The sequence below is a fragment of the Protopterus annectens genome, chromosome 1.part2 (genome assembly GCF_019279795.1).
Source record: "Protopterus annectens isolate FY-2018-M chromosome 1.part2, PAN1.0, whole genome shotgun sequence".
In the NCBI taxonomy this organism is placed as follows: domain Eukaryota; kingdom Metazoa; phylum Chordata; order Ceratodontiformes; family Protopteridae; genus Protopterus; species Protopterus annectens.
In genome coordinates, this window is record NC_056727.1 from 1,018,551,790 (window position 1) to 1,018,569,747 (window position 17,958).

The following is a 17,958-nucleotide window of genomic DNA, read 5'->3' on the forward strand; positions in this document are numbered from 1 at the left end:
ACTGTAAATAGTGTTATAGTATCTGATACACATCTCATTGTAAGTCTTAATAATGCGGGTCTTAATAATGCATCAGGAGATTTCCATTGTGGGGGTAGGAGGCTCACAGGTTCTTCCCCATTAAGTTAAAAATCAGCCATTAAACATTTGATGAATTACAGTTTGGACATTCTCATAGAATGGCACCCCAGTCCAGTCCAGATATGTTGCTAAATTATTATTATTATTATTATTATTATTAATGTTGCATCATTTATAGGTTTACTGAGTGCTATTCTTATCCACCGTATACATGAATGTAAGGAGATGCAGGGGTATTCACTGCAATACACCAACATCAGCGTTCAAGTGGATAACAATGAAATATGTAAATGTGCCACAGTGAAATCAGAATATCTCAGTGCACAAAAGAGTATCTCAGTAATAATGGCACATTGAACATTACCCACAAGTAATCGATAAGTAGTGAAAAATCGCTGTCTAAGTGTGATGTATATAAACAAAGTTACAGAAAGAATCCCACAATTCAAACATCCTGACAGTCAAATACATATATATAACAGAATCTGTCCAGTAAGCATAAGGACAACTACAGATTATCACCTTAACTTACCATTAGTATAAAAATATGCTAACTCTGACTTAGGATTCTAAGGAAGTCCATAAATTTGCTAATAAAAAATGAATAAAGGTGAATGGCAATCATAGCCACATCTCCACAGCTAGCATTACCTGATAAAGGGTGCAGGACTTGTATGGTGAACACAGGTAACATACACCCAAGGAAAATGGGATAGAGAAAAGAAGGTGTGGGGTGTGGGTGAAGAAGAAAGAGAGATGCACAATAGGGATGAAGGACTAAGAAAATCATAAGGAAAGTCAGAGTGGCATGGGCATTTTTTATTTATTTATTTATTTTTTGGTGGAAAGAGTACTCATTTTTTAAGGATAGAAAGAAAGGTAATAATAGAAAAAGAGGAGGGTGAGGTCATCACAGTGGGTATATCCATAGAACAAATATCACAATACATGACAGACAAAGTTTGGACAAAAACAGTAAGATACACAGACAGCACACTGCAGAACATGGGCAATGGAAAGTTGGCAAACAGGGTGAGGATGCATACCAGCCATGGAGAAAAGCAGAAAAAACATATCTATCTATGCACTATCAAGTTACAATACGTTGCAAACTGTGTGGCAGCCATACCTCGATGTGTATGCCCAATACAAGATGTGTGTTGGACAGTAAAAATAAGGATCACACTACACATTGGATAAAGAAACATATATCTAAGTAATCTGTCAGCAGTGTAATTGTAAGCCAAGCAACATCACAGATGAGCATATTCAGATCTAAGCATGCTAAATAACTCCAGCAGATGAGAGAACCGAGCTTCAAGACATGCATATGACAGGCAAACAGCCAAGCACAGTTCAAAACAGCAGTACTGCAGCAAAGCAACAAAGCAGCAAAATAGTTGCTAAATACACACGTAAGTGTACACAACCCAAACAAACATGCAATGGAATGCATGTATGTCTCACAAGTATGCCATGTCAAAGTAAATACACAGATGTAGGTGTATATGTATAACTGTCAAGGGTCTAAATGGAATGTACTTGAAAGCAATGTCAATACACATACACACACCAATAACATGTAAGAATAATTAAAAAATCTCATGCTACAGCTTAAAACATATATCCAGTTGTGCACATGGATTTCAACAATGTACACTGGTTAACACACAGGTATAATAAGCATGAGCATATATTGCAAGCAGTGGCCATCGACATGTGTGCAGATGTCCTGCATCCATAAAATGGCCATGTTCACCATGTCAGCATTGAAATACATGACAATGGTCAATAACTGCAACAAAGGCAAACATATCTGCAAAATATATTACGGAAATATGAAAGTGGAATTGTGGTGGACAATATGGGTCCACATTAAGAAAAAACAGGACAACAAGCTAAGTTTACATATTGCAAATGCATGTGTACAGCACATAGGATGTTACTGATGCCAACCCAAAATACAGCCAAGCTAATGGAAAAAGTATGTCACATGGGCAGATTGATTGCTGATGTTAACAGAAATGGGCATGTAAAAATCACACAAACAGAATAATGCACAATCATGCAGCATGAACAGGCATAGGTAAGCAAGCTAAGAATTTCAATCACATGCACATATCCTGTCATGCTGACGATGAATAAACAACCGCAAGTGTATGTCACGTATCCTGCTCATTGCTAACCAGAAGACACTCATGTGAGCATCATTACAGCACATTATTGATATGTCAGTGAATGCTCACATGTAATAGGTACAACTGTGTTACTAGAGATCTGACTATGTGCACAGACATGAACAATCAGTCATTGTGTACGACTATAGGCGTAATGTGTAAACCTGTTTGAATAAGTAATGTATGTAAAAATGTAGCATACAAGAAACCCAGAGTAATGTACTGTTACAGAAAAAAATATATCCTTATCACAGTATATACAATAATGCTACATTGTCATGTGATGCTGTCAGAAAAGGGCGGCTGAATATAGGTATAACATACTTGTATATGACCCACATGTCATCAGCATTGCCAGCACATGGCACACAACACCAAATCATGCCATTGGGACAGTATTATAACTGTCAGCCAAACAAAATGGGAAATGACATGTCCTTCTGCTGTACATATATGATATGGCAATACAGAAATATGAACCATACCACAGTGGTAGTGCTGGACTATAGACAAATACCTGTTTTCTGTCAGTCTCCCTCAATAAAACACATTTAAAAGCTAATAATGCATAGATAGCTGAATATGTGATGAAAGTGTAATGTCTGTGTCATGTACACATTGAAGCATAATTAAATGTCACATGACAACACATAAGCATGGCAATCAATTATATGGCAATCAGCATGTTGGCAGAGAACAGAAATAGAGCACACAGAGAATACTTATGGAACAGAGGGACTGAGCCGATTGGGCGCCTCACAAGCTATCTCCCTGAATGAGTTGTGCACAGCTCATGCCATTTCTTGAAAGAATGGCCCCACCATGTCCTTCATCTTGCTTCAAAACATATATATTCATAAGTGCTTACTAGGCTAATGACCATAAGTCTAGCTATGCATTCCAGAGCTCTGATAAGTTCTGATACCCTTGAGGAGTGTAAGCATGGGCCTGGGAGATGAACCATTTACAGGTCACCCGTGTCCATTAGAGACATAGGTACCAAACTAGGGATGAATTTACTGTTTCACATCCAATTGTCCAAATTATACTTGAATTGTGTTAGACAGGAACTTTGCTTCACATGGATGGGATAGTCTGTTCCATAGAAGCGGTAGTCTCTTGGATACATACCTATGTCTCCAGCAGGTCCTATTTATATCACAGGCAAGGTTTAAGTCTTTAGAATGGGTAATTCTGGTGCTGTTTGTTTTGTGGCTATGCAGGAGGTCCATCAGAATGGGGTCTGACAATGCCCTGTATGCTAGGCATAGATGTCTCCTCAAAAGCCTGCAGGAGACAGAATACAGGAATAGGGCCATGAGGTCACAGCCTCCTGGATATTGTCCTGAAAATCAGCTCTGCTCAATTCCTGTCATCATCTCCTCCATAGTGCATCAGGTATGATGGCACAGATAGGTGTTGGTCCAGCTCCCTCATCACTAACATCATCAGAGGACTCTGAAAGTGGCTTGGCATGTGCTCTTCATCTCCGTCTGATAGGCAATCTTACATAACCCTCATGCTTTGTCTAGATGGAATGCAAAACATGACAAATGAAAAGTAAATGTTTATCACTCCACACATTCCCATGACTATCAGAATTTATCTTAAACTGAAACTGATGTGCAAATCTGGAATCTAACATATTTAATTAAGATCCCATCCACTTGTGAGTTCAGCAGTACAAATATGACACTGAAGGTGCAGTAGCATCCATCAAAGTTCCCACTGTCACATTGTTTATAGTTACAGACATGTCCAATAACAGAACACATCAGGGAGACTGTACCCATAACTAATGAGCAGTTCAGTCAAGGCTGTGCAATGGCATGCATACCACAGCTTTCCAGTGAGAATCATGACATCACCCACACATTTGAATACTCGCCAGCATGAAGCATAGCAATAATAGGCAAAGCCAGCATATGTAACATTTCCTGGCATTTGAATGGAGTCATTAATGATACTGCCTCATGAGACATTAACATAACTGAAATTTGACAGGATAAATGCTTGTAAATGTCAAAATATTATTATTGTGACCTGCACAGTTTAATAAGTTTGTCTGCCTCAGTGAAATTGTCATCCAAGTATCTGTCAAAATGTCATTATTCCATTTCTTTTTCACTGGCATCTCTTCCCAGAGCAGATATATCTGTGTGTGAATGTAAACTGTAGTCTCAGCATGCAATGCGTCATATGAGCAGGCACCATTGTTAAAATGAAAATACTTTCCATGACAATATTGTGGAAACCATATGACAGATGTCTAACCCAGGCAGCATAGTAATTGGCTGAACCCACATCAACATAATGAATACAACAGTAACAAATATTTAGAATGTTCAGTCATCACAGCCTGTGACATTCAAGAATCTATTACATGTTGTTCAAACAGTATTGTAGGTATACAACTGTATGCATGTCATACCTACAATTATTAGCAGATAGTAGCCTGCAAAATGCAAACATCTGGATGATGCTTGCTGATTACAAAGTGTTGCAAAGAAATGCCTATCTGCAAAGATATTCACAAACACAGGGTATGAGTATGCCTATCTGCAAAGATATTCACAAACACGGGGTATGAGTATGTTGTAACAAAAACACACAAAGTGTTGTAGGCAGATGCAATCCCAATATTGAACTGAAGGGTATGTCATACAGTCTGCAAACTGCAGTGCAAACAGTGACACAGCAGACCCACTTTCGTCCTGTGAAAAGGCAAGCTATACAAAACAGATCAGTCACTGAAAAACACAACCACACATACAAGTGTACCAACCCATACATTATAAGCACCCATCAAAGCACTACAACCTTGAACATAAAACAGTCACATCAATATGTGTGACAGTTACACAAATCCAACTGTCATTTAGGTTGTGGCTTACATTTCAAATACTATCTGCAAAAAACATGACTTGGTGCTAAATGCTATTTAAACAAATTTGGATTTGAAACAGACTGTTAAGTATGGGTATACTGAGATTATTGCACTTACTTTACTGATGCATGATGGGTATTCAGGCATTCTAAGCAATATATATGGTAATGTAAAAAATACAGGCCTGCAACAAGGATCAAATCCATTTCATTTAAGTAAACAGAAAAAATTATCAACACACCTTATTCCCTCCACTGCTCCTCCAAGTCTGTGTATCCACTTGTTGCAAAGGGCCTGATTCCAGCTCCGGTCTTCCTCACCTGAAAAAAAGAAAAGAGCAACTATGAATGATGTAGTCCTCAAGTAACTAGGATGTACAGTGCTCAGATCAGGTTCTACAAAATTAACTTCTGATAAGCAGCAGATAATCGACATCCACATTTCGCAATGTTATATACAGGCTTTTACATCTTTGAACACAGATAGAGAAGATGAGATTCAAACCTGCAGCTCAAACATAGATCCAAACTCTAACTTGAATATCCACCTGCCTAGCTAACTCATCTTGTTAAAGAGTATGTGTTGTGAATAAAGTTAAAAGACTTGGGGTGATGACATCAAGTGAATAGGCTACTTATACAGGTCATGGCTTAGAATTTCAAAAAAGGAATACCTGCTGGGCATGTAGGTAAATATTTAGGAAGAATGAATTCATGTCAGCACTGTGCTCATAACCATTAACAGCAATGTAAAACCTTCATTCCTCAAACAGTGGGACAGTGGGACGATGTCATGTATCACTCAGCTTCTGTTAACAGAAACATTAAAGGTGGTGTACATCAGGGATACAGCAAGGTATGTGGGAGGATTACATTCAAAGATATTCCTTAGCAAAGTGCATATCCCAAAGAAAATGCATACATAACTTATCTCCCTGGTCTGCATTTCAAATGTAACTCTGACCATCTGACTCTCTCAAAAGATATGGAAGAGGTGGCTGTTGAAGTGAAATTAATAGTGAATTACAAAACAACACTTGATAGCACTTTGGAAAATAATACCATATTTCACAAAACTTTATCAGATGTATGACATCCTGTAGCAAGCTTTACTTAACCTGCACTTAAAGAGCTTCTGTTAACAGACCATTACAGATTATGACTGTATTCTTAGGAATTTGATGAATAACCATTTTTTTCATAATCATGCACAAAATAAACAGTAATATCATTAAATAGTTCTGTAGAGATGTATTTATGAAATAAACCAAGATAACAACTTAATGATATGTTTTCCTTATGTGGAGTTGAACCCACTGCACACCAAGATATAGGCATGTTAGTTTTCTTACAGGGCAAGCTAACAAGCAGAACATGTTTCTTATTACCAGCCAGGTACTGGTTGTGTTAATTTATATTCCTGGGATAACAGACGAATACAGAAACCTCCGACAGTTATTGGCCATTATAATATAAGAAATAACAGTTATCAATACATAACAGAAAACACATGTGTAATCAGTCGGACAGCATTCCTCTTGACTTGTACAAATGGGACTGCACTAAGACTGTTCACTGTATTAAGACGAATGAAGTGAAGAAGATGTTTATGAGTTACTCTTCACACATATATTGCTGGAGTAGGTAATACTATTGTGCTATAGCAGATAACTACAAAATGGTGTGTGAAATGATGTTATATGCTGGAAAAAAGATGTGCATCAACAAAATTCTGAATTATGCATATTATAGACATTATTATATGAATTAACAGAATATTACACACACACACACACACACACACACACACACACACATACACACACACACACACGCGCGCACACACACACACATATATATATATATATATATATATATATATATATATATATATATATATTATAACAGAATACTGATATGGAGAGCAGTCACTCTGTCTTCTCAACTATCCAGATGAGCTAATTGTCAGCACAACTAATTAATGGTTATAAAAGCCATCTATCTTATATATTTGGGACACAGTTATATTTCTATATTCTGTAAAATGCTCAGATATATGTAAGATAGTGAAACTTATTCTAGGGATCCACATGCTGTCTCCACACCTCCATGATCCTTTGATGAAGGTCCTCTGTGTCATTATGATGCAGGTCATCACAGCAGTGGAGAACCTGCACACTAGTCTGGTAGATCCCTGCATGTCGCCAATGCTCCACTGAAGTCCAGTTTCAGTAGTCAGTCATCTCTAAGTTCCTGAGCCTGACTGTCATCTGATGCTCCACTCCAGTGTAGACAGTCAACATCAGGGTAATCTTATCCTCAGTCCAGTTGGGCGCATGGACATGTTGCAGCTTCCTGGAAGTAGCCATCTTGATACTCCAATGGAAAATGTATTCAAACTTGAAAAGTTGAAAAATTCTAACTGAAGTCCTACTTAGTTCACAGATAGTAATGGTCTGATCTGTAAATGTATCAGAATCAATATTTAAAAGTGGTGCTTATGTCATGTCATCAGATCATTGGAAGATAATAGTCACATGCTACACATGGTACCATTTATCGATACCTAGTGGGTACTCGCACAGAGCAACTGTTCATTATGACAAGCTGTTGGTTAATGCGCCATATTTCGAGAACTTAAGAGGAGGTGTGTAAATTGGATTCCAAAACCTGAATTTTAATGATCCTCATTGTGTACTGTGCACATGGTACTTAAAGGTGGGATCAGATTAACTACTCTCACTTTCAGTGATACATGAATCATAGGTAGCTGATAAGGTAAATTGCCAGCTGCTAGCATTTATGTTTTGGGGAATATTAGCTCTGTTAGCATTAATCATTCTCAAATGTAGCTGTTTAGAATTATTTTTATTGAAACTGTGTGTTTTATGTTAACTGCTTGTAACTTAATTCAGTTCTGTCTGAATTAACTTTATAAATACAGGTGTTTCCATCTGCGTTAAGGGCGTGCATTAATTTCCTTTTTTTTTTTCAAAAACAGTTTTATCTTGTTTTCATTATAAACATACGCAAATGTACATATAACAAACACAATAAAACAATAACAAAACTATTTATAATATCTACATTCATCCATGATAAACAATCATTTTATCCATGAGAAGTTATCAGAATTTGTTCAAAAGGTTTTCCAACTTTTGCCATGCTTTTTTATGAGTAATGTTATGAGTTCTATAACAAATGGTTTACAGTTCTTTTTTACAGACGTCTTTTGCTAAATTAATAAAATCTTTAAACATCAAATGTTGTTTACTTTTCCAGTTTAAAGTAATAACTTTTTTGGCAATTGCAAGAATTAACCAGAGAAACTGAGATTTGGGTATTACATTAGATATAGCAACATTGAATAGGATTAGTGAGTTAGAAATATGACAGTTATCACACCATAAAGCATTTACAAAATATCTGAAGTCTTTCCAGTATTGAACAACATTTCTACACTCAATGAACATGTGAACCCAGTTGGCCTCTAGTAATTCATCACATTTCCAACATTTACTTTCACTGTTTTTGAGTATAAGATTTATTTTATGTGGATTATAGAAACTCCTATTCATAAATTTCCATGTATACAATCTCCAATATAATGAAGAAGAGGTACCATATGTAGATTTCAATAACAGTTTTTTTTTGATTCATCAAATATTTGTTCTCCATTAATCTTTACATAGTAATTCCAAAAATCTGAGTCAGACTTTAGAGTGTCTTCTCTTAGTATCTTATATATAGGTGAGATACTTAATTTTTGATTGTCTTTTCAAGACACCTAATAAAAAACTGGATCAAACTAGGTATAGATTCAGTCTTTAGGTTGATTGATACTCTCATTGTGTTTTCTATAAACTGCCATAATGAGTGTATAAACAACAAACTGTCTTGACTATTATCAAAACTACATAAAAGAGAGTTTAATGGTTTAATACTCTTATTTTCAATAAACTGATGCCAGAATATCAAGTTATTTTCCTTTAATTTTTGCATTGCATTGATGTTGAAAGAGTCTAGGCAATCAGGGGAGTATGCTATAGGGAATATAAGAAATATAAATTGTTTAATGCTGTAATTGCAATCAATTGTATTTTAAAGTTATTAAATACTTGATTAACGCCATAAGAAAAATTATCAAACTTCTTATTAAATAAACAAAATTCATGTAAAAGCCAATGAACTCTACTTATTCCATATTGTTCCTTAAATTGATTTTCTATAGTCTTGATATCAATTATATGAATCTCATGTATTGTTTTCCAGCCAGATATATAGGTAGGTGTGATCCAATGTAATATTACATTAATTATATGCATTAATTTCCCACATGCAGCTATACAGACAGATTTACATAGCCAAATTGAACAGTATATAAAGATGTATTTACTTATTATCCATATGTCTTACAGGTAACCCCATACACTCTGTGATGTACATATGGAAACCTATGTATTCTGACATTATATATATATATATATATATATATACTATGCGCTTTTAGTGTTATGGAGATTTCTACATTGATGGTCAAGTCTTATAACTTTGGGCTCAATATAAATGGATCCATAGTGTTAGTGGCCTGCTTGTTCAAATGTCCATTTTTGTAGTATTTGAATACAGAATGCATGCACACTCATGTTGCATGATGCTGGTGTCTTTGTGCTTCCATTCAACAGATGTGTATTGTAATAAGTTTGAATCCTACATACAGCCTTTATAGATACACAGTTTGTCAGTTTTATAACTGTTATGTATGCAGACATTGGTGCTACTTTTTATATATCGTATTAGTATTTGTCACAGTCAGTGTTTCTTAGACTTTTGCATTGCACAGGAATGCTTACTGTTTATGGTGACATACACTGTCCACATAATCATCTGCTGAACTGTGCCCCCCCCTCCCAGGAATAAGACCATGTACATATTACTGTCTTTTAGATGGCAAACAAGTCTTCAGGGCAACAGTTTCTCTCCACAGAAAAATGACATCATACTAGACGCTCTGCTACAAAATGTGTGGAGACATTTTGGACAGGAAGAGAATACAGTATGGATGAATGAAGTGTAGGCCAGCATCAATATGATTAATGTGGTTAAGGTCACAATAGATCCCATGAGGCTTGTCGATGACACTGCTCTGACATGATCCTCCTTGCAGCAAACAGGTTAAGACAGTATGAGAGATTGAGGGATGCCACCAAGGGGTGAATCACCACTGACTTCCCCTGATAAGGTCACAATATTTTTTGTATGCCTACATACAATGAGTGGGGAGTTATGCATACTGGTGGGGGATAGGAGTTCGAGAACACACATGTATGCCTTACTTTGCATGACATAGATGACTACATAGTCAATTATCTCATATTGATGTTATGATCATATTCATCTATTGTCATTTTTGATTTACAGCAGCAGAATTGAACTGTACAGACATGTTCACACAGGGTGATGGTGATGAATGTAGGTGTAATGCAATATACTCATACAGCTGTAGTACAGACAGAACAGTGTAGCCAACATCTGCAATGCTATCTTCATTAATATTCACAGGTCCATCTACTTCTGGAGAACAACAGAGGAGGAGAGGTGAGTATCTTCATACTGTGTTACTGTGACCACTGCCTGTTGTTTCCTCAGCCTCATGTCATGGTAATGATGTTTACTGTCATACTTATATTTCCGTATTACTGTACACTACAGGTACAGCCAGTGGGGGCTCAAGCCATGCAGATGTAAGTACAGACAGATTAGTTATGTTACCACAACAGCACAACAGGTTCATAGCTTGCAGCAATGTGTAGCAGAGATGTGATACATGGCATTAATGTCACTATTTTATGACACAAGGACATCTGGCCAAGAGATGCAATGTCAGGCAAACTAATATATGCATCCCATGGTACTGGTCACATGTTATGCCATCAGTATTCTGCTGCCTCTGTGCATGACTGTGTTGTCTTCCTCTTTACTTTCCCACTGGAGGAGCCATAGTACAATACACAGACTCACAACAGCAGGAAGCTGTCAGTGGCAGGCAGTTACCTACCTTACTTACATATCATTGCTGCTATTCCCCTTGTTGTTCTTCATTAATACTGTGCCCTACCCTTTCCTATGAAAGACTACATCATTATCAAGTGCACAAACAAGTGGCATGTTATGTAAAACCTACTGTTTGTTTTAATGCTATTCAGATGGTTCATGCTGGCAATTATGTGATTAATAGTGTTAACACGTTTCCAATCACTAGTTGATGTGATTAATAATGCTGACATGTTTACCATCACTAGTTAATGTGATTAATAATGCTGAAATGTTTCCCATCACTAGTTGATGTGATTAATAATGCTGACATGTTTACCATCACTTGTTGATATGATTAGCCGTCCATGGCATAGCTGTCCTGATCTGCAAATCGGTCAACTGACCTGGGTATAGGGGCAAAAGACTAATTGAACCATCTAGTAGCTGATTCCCTCAAGTTTTCCTCAGGATGGCTGGTGCTCAGCAGACACAGTTTTATCTGGTAAAGCGAATGATTAGTGGTCTTGGGGCTGAAACAATCTCAACCTATTCTCAAACTTTAAATGGGTAAGAAGCCCAACTGGCTGGCTTGGAGCCAGGTGTGGAATGTGCGCACCTAGTGGGACACTTTTGGTAAGCAGAACTTGTGCTGCATGATGAAACAAAAGCTGGGTTAAGGCGCCCGATGCCGACGCTCATCAGACCCCAGAAATTTCTTGTGTGTGTGTGTGTGTGTGTGTGTGTGTGTGTGTGTGTGTGTGTGTGTGTGTGTGTGTGTGTGTGTGTGTGTAATTTTACCTTTTACTTTTTAACTGTATTTTCACTGCAATCATAGATTTTTTATCACGTTATGTAATGCCATCATTCTTCAATAATATTATATTAATGTAAATGCTTTGTCTTCATATTATATTGTTGTTCATGGAGCTTTTCTCCCTGGGACCCCATTAAAAATGGGCTGTTCTTGGCCCAATGGACTATCCAGGTAAACAAACTGTAAAATAAACTGTAAAATATATCAATAATGCTGACATTTCCCATCACTAGTTGATGTGATTAATAATGCTGACACGTTTCCCATCACTAGTTGATGTTATTAATAATGCTGACACGTTTCCCATCACTAGCTGATGTGATTAATAATGCTGACATGTTTTATGTCCCTAGTTGATGTGATTAATAGTTTTGACATGTTTCCCATTACTTGGTGATGTGATTAATAATGCTGACATGTTTACCATCACAAGTTGAAGTTTATCCCTCTTGAACTGCACCTTCTTCCCAGGAGTGCATGTCAGGTCTGTGTTATTTTTGTATGTATTACATATTTGTGTATTTTGGGTATGTAACCTAATTATTAACTCCCTGTTATGTACATTCTGTGGCCCATACACAGGCAAGACCTAATGGTAAGTCAGTATAATCTGTATCATCTCACATACATATATGTGTTATATTTCTGTCATGATATCCAGCACATCATTTAAACTCGTTGCCCTGATCTGTGTCATCTCTGTCTTCTTTTAGTACATCAACTAACAGCATCCCCCATTAGCCCATCCAGTGATCAAGATGTGGGATTGGATGTGCCTCTGTATGGTAGCTTGGATCCCATCATACAGGACAGTGACTTGATGATACAATCCAGCCAAGTTGATTACAGTCATGTGGATGCAGATGTAACCTTAGATGTGAAGAGAAACTTCTCCAGACATTCTGACAATGAAGAGATATCAGACGGTGGACAGGATGAGGCAATAACAGACCCAAGTTGAGACTGTTGCTGATGGAGACAGTTCACCAAAAGACATTGATCCTGGCAATCACACTAGATGTAGGCATGCAGCTAGTGTGCACGGGCAGGTGTCTGTGGGTGTCCATCAACTCCTACAGGCAAATGAATGTTCCCATCAATGTCAATAATCTGACATCTGTGGAGTTACCTATGCTACAGATTGTTTTGCATACCTGCTGGTTGTGCTGTATGAAGGACAGGAGTGCAAACACAGTGAGATATTGGTGTCATTGGCTACTCAGAATGAATCAATATTGTCTGTGGCATGGTCAATAGAATCCATGGTTCCCACAGTACTAAAGCAGTGTCACTGTACAATCAGGGTTCTATGTGTCCACACTGTGCTTAGCTGATTGCCACATGGGAGAGGCAGGGCCCCTCTCAGCAGAACCAACCTTGTCCATCAGGCATCACTGTCTATGCTGCAACATGCTCATACTTCTATTGCTGGTCCATCTGCTGTGGACTGAGCAGTCACAACCAGTCAAGTTGCACTCATGCTCCACCACCATATGTGGGGTCTCCCCCTCAGTCTCTTCTGTTGAGCAACATGGGCCAAGTTTTTCTGTCCATGATAGGGACAGAGCAGAATGTGGTGTGAGCCATCAGTTTGGGCAGCTTATACTCTGTTAGAGCAACACATACAGTTGATCCACTCTGTCCTGTACTGTCATACTTACACTGTGACTATGATGATTACTATGCAGAAGACTGACAATGCTGTCTCACCGTGTCCATTGGCATATATGATGCCAAGTTACTTCAACCATTTTATTAACTATTGTTGACTCCATTTATTACATTAATTTATACATACTGTACAGTGATATATTTTGCTTCTGATAGCAAAAGTTGGGCATTATGTCTTGCATTATTTGTTTGGAGCTTATTATAGTGGAGAAGCAGGAATGTGTTGCACTGATTTGTGTCCCTGAATGTGTGCCATTCACTATGTTATGATGTGAGGTACTGCCAGCTATGCCAGGAGAAGAAGTGCAGTGGATGTGTAACATATACCAGCAAAACTAATTGGAGTTTTGTAAAGAATTATATGTTATTTGCATATCAAACTGATTTGTGCAGGTGCTTCTGTCAAAAATGTATTCATAAAGCTGCTTGTGTTAAAAGTATACCAACAGTGGGTCCTGCTGAACAGAAAAGAAATACACCTGTATGTCAGACTGAATTGTAACTGTTGAAATGAATGTATTGTAACAGAGGATACTGGAAGAGAAGGGGTTAATTTCAGTCCAACTACCTTTGAAAAATAGTCTGAAACTGAATTACTTGCTTTAGACCATAAAGACTGTATCTTACAATTTTGATTGCAGGCAGAGACAAAATGTCTGTGAAAAATAGGACTAGAAATCATACTGTATTGTCCTAAGCTGTAAACTAATTGCTACCCTGGAAGGGTGGATGTTTTTGAAATGGTTTTATAGCTTCCAGATGCAATAACATATCTTAGCAAAGCTCTGGGTGTGTATGATGACACATATGTGCTAGATTCTGGTTCAGTTTCTAGTAAAGGGGGTCATGTGGTAGAGTCAGATGACCAGATGTATGTGATGTCATTCTGTAATACAGCACTGAAATGATGCTTTAATATTAGATGACACGGAAGCCACAGGGCAATCTGTTTTTGAAACCTGACAAGGAAAGTTCAGGGAATAGTAATTCTTTAGATCTGTCAGGAAAATATAGATTAGTTAAATACTGTTTTCCTGTATCTGTTTGAATCTGCCCATCTGTGTTGTTCTTAATATTTCCTGTGATGGAAACTATGGTGTTTATTGTAAAAAGTTATTTAGCATTTTCATGTTCATTTATTATGTATTACTAAATATGTAAACTTTTAGTTGTGGCTAGTCTTTTAGAGAATATTTTAACCTTTGAGAGTACTTATATTTATCTGGTGACACTGTGGCCACCTCTGAAAGCCTTGCTGCATTGGCCAAACACTACCATTTGTATTAGTATTAATTTTTACTAAGTATAATTGGATACCCTGGTAAGAGCCTTAGAGCAGCTGGCTTTAGAGTGTTCTGGTGGCAGTATCTACCTTAAAGTCTGGGCAGAGAGGGCAGAGATGGTAAATAAGCACAGCCTTTCCTAGGTGTGTGTGTGTCTGTGTGTGTGTGTGTGTGTGTGTGTGTGTGTGTGTGTGTGTGTGTGTGTGTGTGTGTGTGTGTGTGTGTGTGAAAAAGTCAAATCTCAAAGAGTATGCGTGTCAGCTACTTGGAGCAGTGACACAGAGCACCGGTTTCAAAGAGAAGGTGGTGCAGGGCTTGGCTTGAAACACTCAGCTGAGGACTCAACTCTTCAGCAGTGGTCAGTGTGGAGTCTTATTTGGAGCCTAATGAGAGGGAGGGAAACCCAGCCCCAAGATGAGAGTGTGTTCCCTGTGTGCTCTTAAGGGAAATTGTGCTTGGTACATAGAGCTGCTTCTAGAAACACTGTGTGTATTTATATTTCTTCCACATGAATGTCCCTCACTGGTGTCAGTGGTGAAGATTGAGGCTTCTTAATTACTGGCTCAAAGGAGGGAAATCACATATCGGTGAGCAGTGGTGGGATATTAATTGAACGTCTGTAGCCTGAAGGCAGTTGTCACTGAAGGTGTGTGTACTCTCAGCAACCATAAGGTAAACATACAGAGTTTTGTTTTTCATGAAAGTTTTATTTTTTATTAGTTTAATTTAGTCAGGGAAAGCAGGCAAAGATGTCAACAGAAGATTATGGCAAGGTGACAAAAAAACAGTTGGCCAAGGTGTGTGAAGGTAAAGGACTGGTGCATGCCAACCTGACGAAAGAGGAAATTATTTCAGCCTTAGTCACAGCTGTAGCTTAGTCACAGCTGTAGCCCAGACCAGCAACCAAGAGGATAACCAGTCTGGTGATGGGGATTTGGAGCTCTCAGAAACAGGACAGTTCACCTTTTCCTCAGAGGACTTAAAAATCCATCCTGATTTAAAGACATTTGAACTGGACGCCAAAAATTTGGAATTAGAATCAGCAGAGAGACTGCGTCAGGCAAAAGCAGATGGAAATAGAATTGGCAGCGAGACTGAGGTATTTGGAGGCCAACGAAAATGAGAGATTATGGCATTTGGATGCTGATGAAAATGAGAAGCAGCATCAAAATGATAGGGAGATGCTGGCTCTTTGTCAGGGTCATGGAAATAATGCAAAAAGGAATAACTGAACCCCAGAAACAATAAATGTCAGTAAATATTTTCCATAGTTTGCAGAGGGTGATAATTTTGGTAATTTTATTCATATATTTGAAAGAGTATGTAAACAGCATAATGTTGACCAAGGGTTCTGAGTATGGTTCCTGACCCCCTTATTCCACGGTAAACCTGTAATTGCTGTTTCTAAATTGTCTGATACTATTTTTTTAAACTATGATAAAGTTAAACAATGTTTATTGGAATGTTTTAAGTTAACAAACAAACATAAGAGTGGATTCAGCTTCAAAGCAAACACAACTCCAGGGTGAAGATTTTCAAATTATTCTGGTACCTCAGCCTTTCACCTTCAAAGGAATGCCAATATGTAAACAGACCCCAATTTTATAGTCCTCCTCAATGTGAATTAACACATAAACACCTTAATTATGATCTTAATTAAGACCTTAAAGTGAAACCAGTACATTCATATCAAAATTAAAGGCATGAGCATGCAAACTAATAATATTTATACAATATAAATAATTCATTACAAATATTAGTTCAATAACACATTTTAACTTCTCATCATACACCTTTTTTAAGAGCTGTTAAACTCTCCCTTCTTATAAAGTCAAAATACTTTCTATGTTCATGCCCCTAGGTTGAAGTGTTCTAAAATTTATAATCATTTTACATTCTAACTTATCAAGTTCATTCTTAAAATGTCCTCCATTATTCATGAAAGGACTCTCTCTTGGTTAAAAATACTTGTTAAATGTAACCTGAGACCAATTGAAAGGTTACGTGAGCAAATAACTAATTTACAAGACTCTTTACTTAGTGAGATTTCTGAGGAAAAATATAAAAAGTGTATGGATGAAGTTAAGCAAGAGACATCAGAAGTTGAAAAAAATGTTCTTGTTGTTCTTGTTCGAAAAAAGAAAAAAAACATGAACAGGGACATGAATGATTTTCATAGTAACACATTTTATCTAGTAAGAGTGCACAAGAGACTGGGTAGATCAAGAAATCGGGGCAGGACTTCCTTTGAGCGAAGTTCCCATGATTCCTCCTTCTCTTCAGTTGAAACATTTGCTGGAAATAAAAAAAGTGTGTCATTTGAGTTGGTATCATTGGGAAGTAAATAATATTTTGAAAAATGTAACCGGGGAAGTGCAGTCACCAAAACAAAGACACACCAGGAGTACTTTCAGAAGGGTCGACGGAATGAGGGGCAAGAGACTAAAAAGTAAGGAAAGCAATGTGACCTTACTAAATAGTGATGAAGAACTTGACTTTGTATTAAATGCGAACAATGTGAATGTGAAGTGCACTGGGAAATATGAAATGCATCACATGGAAAAGCAGAATGTTTGGGACTTCAGAGTGTTCCGTGTATTGGGGGAACCTGGCCTTGGGGAAACTGGACTTCAGAGTGCTTCGTGTATTGGGGGAACCCGGCCTTGGGGAATCTGCTGTTCCTAAAAACTTTTTGTTAAATTAAAATGGACAAAATGTTAATAGGATCACTGATCGTTCTGAAATATTTGAAGTTCTAGATGAAAATGGAGAAAATGGAAAAGCAGACTGAAAAATCTTTGCAAAATATTATTGTATCAAATGTGAATGGGGTTGAAAATTCATTTTTTACTGCTGTAACTCGAAGTGAAAGTGTAGAAAATGCAATGTTTAATAACACTGATAATCAAAGTGTAAGCTGTGATGGAGGGAAATATTACAAAATGTGAAATTTGGTATTGATGCATATGTTAGTGTATCAGAACATAGTGCATCAGGAAGTGCCCCTTTA